Source organism: Anarrhichthys ocellatus, unplaced genomic scaffold (assembly GCF_004355925.1).
Source record: "Anarrhichthys ocellatus isolate YVR2014 unplaced genomic scaffold, GSC_Weel_1.0 scaffold740, whole genome shotgun sequence".
Classification (NCBI taxonomy): domain Eukaryota; kingdom Metazoa; phylum Chordata; class Actinopteri; order Perciformes; family Anarhichadidae; genus Anarrhichthys; species Anarrhichthys ocellatus.
The window spans coordinates 1-3,431 of NW_022280714.1; the positions used below are offsets into that span (position 1 = coordinate 1).

Genomic DNA, 3,431 nt, shown 5'->3' on the forward strand with positions numbered 1-3,431 from the left:
AAGCACATTTATACACCTGATATGAGAGGTTTTCTAAAGGGACTCTGGTGCTCTGAAACACTACCACTTTAGTCCACAGGGGGCGTCAAAATCAAGACAAAGTTAAAGTTCCTTGTCGTAACTTTAACTTTGTGCGGGTATGTGTGTGTGTGTGGGTGTGTATGTGTGTGTGCGTGTGTGTGTGCATGTGTGTGTGCGTGTGTGTGTGTAGCTGCAGAAGGGAAGTACAGAGGTTTGGTCGACGTCCTGAGAACGCTGCTCCGAGAAGAAGGGCCTAAAGCTCTCTACAAGGGATTCAATGCAGTCTTTCTCCGAGCCTTCCCTGCCAACGCGGTAAACCTTTACTTATTATACTAATATATATATACTTTACTTATTTCTACTCCTTTACTTCCTGATAGCAAAAACAGCGTCATCTGTAACACCTGATCCCTTTCTTCCTCCCTCAGGCCTGTTTTTTGGGGTTTGAGGTGGCGTTAAAGGGACTGAACACACTCGCGCCCAGCTGGTGAAATAACTCATAACACATATAAGTGTTATGATGAGTCTGTGACCCCTCAGGACCAGTCAGGACCAGGCTGGATCAGTCTGGACCAGTCAGGACCAGTCAGGACCAGCCTGAACCAGTCAGGACCAGGCTGGATCAGCCTGAACCAGCCTGAACCAGTCAGGACCGGTCAGGACCAGTTTCTCATGGAAACCATGAGACACATTTTAGGACACTGAAATGTGATGAATTGTTGTATTCTTAAATGTTATTTTATATTTATATTTATATTAAAAATGAATTCTCCTTTGTAATGAAGACTTCACTGTTTGTGAGTAATGTTACAACGTAAATGCACACTTATGAATGTATAATTTTGAGATATTGCGTAATTATAAATATATGTTTTTTTGGGTGGAGGAGATCTGAGCCTTTTCTCACTTTTACTTGTGATGTTTGTGTCGTATAATGAATCTAGTACCATTCAGTTCAGAATGACTTTAATATGTGTTTAAACTACGAGCTATGCCAAAAAAAATCTGAAATAATTTGTTCTGTGTGTTTGGCCTCTTTTATAAAGCTTCTGATTAAAGGCTTTCAATAAAGTTTTGAATTTGCCATTTAAATAGCGTGAGTGTCCACTGGATTTACCAAGTGTCATGAGGACTTTGTCGTAATGTGTTTGGTAATTTGCACCATTAAAGCACGATAGAAAGAAACTATCAGGGTTTTCATTGCATCACATTTTGAGTTCTTGCTTGGAATGCCCTTTGTGTCATGAAACTAGTTTTAATAACTCACTATTTCAACAGGAACAGGGATCAACTTTAAGAGTTTATACTGTCAACCATTTTGAGAAATGAACAATCAAATGTTGGCCTTTGGTTGTGTGACAACCACTTTTAACATGTACATGCACCCTAAAATACATATCTATATGTTCACTATATGTTGCATTCGTGGTGTTTATATATTGCTCTTACAGTCAGAGCCAGAAACAGATTTAGTGTGTCTTCAAATCATTTGAAGACACACTAAATCTGTTTCTGGCACGAGCACTGCTCCTCCAAGAGAGGAACGAGGAAATATGTTTTAAGAGACATGAGACGTCTTTTCCTCAGGTGCGTCACGTGAAGCGACGTCTGTTTCTGATGACGGTGCTGATGATCACAGCTGATCAGCTGTCAGTCGGCTTTAACAGCTGGAGAGACTTTTGATAAGTTTGTCATGATGACAGTTGAAGGCACTCTGCATGCAACAGTAAGTTCTTTGTAAGGGCAGCTGCAGTGTGTACTCAATGTAAAGAGAAAAAGTGTGCAATCTGGAACGCAGCTATGATGTTATTTTTGAAACTCTGTTATAATAAGCAGACAATTCAACGAGAAACCGGTGACCTGCTGGACTCATTTTTGAGGCGTCTGTGAAGAACAGGACAACAGCTGCACTGTTATTAGTTTGTACAGCAGGAAATGAGAGTGGCCATGTTTACTGATGACACTATAATCTGTAAAGAATCAGATAAAACTAAAACTAAAAAGATTTTTGTTCCTCAACAGCGATGAAGCTTTTATTCTTTTGTTACAAGTCATCAACACCACTGTCCTCTGTGCTTTTAAACAGGCTTTAAACTGGATGTGATGGAACACTGTTTACTAAATAAAAGCAGGTATTCTTATTGTACTTGCTGGAATTGTACATTTGTATGCGTGGCCTCTTCTTCTTTTGAGAAGTTGCAAGTCCTACTACATTATTTAGGATGACAAATAATTTGATATGCTAATAAATGTACCATAATACTAAAAATAAATGTAGGTTTGTTTTATATATTTATTAATGTATTTCTTTTTTTTGTATTTATTTAAAGTGTATTTTAAAATGCATTCATACATTTTTGAATATATATGTATTTAGTTTTGTATTTAGTTTTTCGATTTTATTATTTTATAATAATTAACATGATAATAATTAAACTTATTTGTACTTACCACTTAACCACATATGATTGCGGATCAGATTTTACTGCGCATGCGTCGTGTTATGACGACCTCAACACGGAAACCGGCTTGTAAACTACATTAAAAACTATAAAATGGAACAAACACTATTCATGAAGCCGTAATCTCTGAAGACCAAGTGAAAAAACAAACCGGTGCTCACTGCAAACAGCAAATCTTCAACATTATTACGTTCAAACAGGCTTCTTCCCCGAAAGAAACCACAATACCCAAAACTCTGTGCGGTGACTTTTATTTCCGGGGTCAGGCAGCGCCTGTTTAGCAGATAGAGGAGAGGTAAATGTTTGATCTTGTGATGTTTTCTGTATTTCCCAAGTTATTAAAGTCTTTAAACAGATGCTGTGAAGCTAAGACGAAAACTTACCCTTTAATTTCACAGTTTATTCATTATTATTTTTTCTACAGTGTTACAGTTCTGTCTCTCAGAGCTGAATGTGTGAAAACTTAAGCTAGCAGCTAGCTTGCAGGCTAACGTCAGCTAGCTTGCAGGCTAACGTCAGCTAGCTTGCAGGCTAACGTCAGCTAGCTTGCAGGCTAACGTCATCTAGCTTGCAGGCTAACGTCAGCTAGCTTGCAGGCTAACGTCAGCTAGCTTGCAGGCTAACGTCAGCTAGCCTGCAGGCTAACGTCAGCTAGCCGCTGAACACACCTCTGAAGAAGATTGTGACCTTAGCTCACAGTCCACCGACAAGTACTTTGAGATACTTGTACTTTAATTGAGTATTTCCATGTTCTGCTACTCTGTACTTTTACTGAGGTAAATGTACTTTTTACTGTACTACATCTCAGAGGTAAATTTTGTACTTTATACTGTACTACATCTCAGAGGTAAATTTTGTACTTTATACTGTACTACATCTCAGAGGTACATATTGTACTCTTTACTGTACTACATCTCAGAGGAACATGTTTTACTTCACTAAATCTCA

At 38.4% G+C, this 3,431-nt stretch overlaps 1 protein-coding gene and 1 long non-coding RNA gene across 2 annotated transcripts in view; both read left to right on the forward strand.

Moving 5' to 3' along the window:
• The first annotated feature begins 216 nt into the window (after positions 1–216).
• Positions 217–1,206, forward strand: LOC116376953 (uncharacterized). The gene is made up of 2 exons (XR_004212164.1): positions 217–333; positions 450–1,206. It is a non-coding gene; the product is annotated as an uncharacterized LOC116376953 (long non-coding RNA).
• A 1,525-nt stretch (positions 1,207–2,731) lies between these two features.
• The window catches only part of tafazzin (tafazzin, phospholipid-lysophospholipid transacylase), a 6,830-nt gene continuing 6,130 nt past the window's right edge, over positions 2,732–3,431 (forward strand). The window contains exon 1 of the mRNA XM_031838465.1: positions 2,732–2,778. The gene's annotated coding sequence lies outside the window, so the exon portion shown is untranslated. The remainder of the gene's footprint in view (positions 2,779–3,431) is intronic.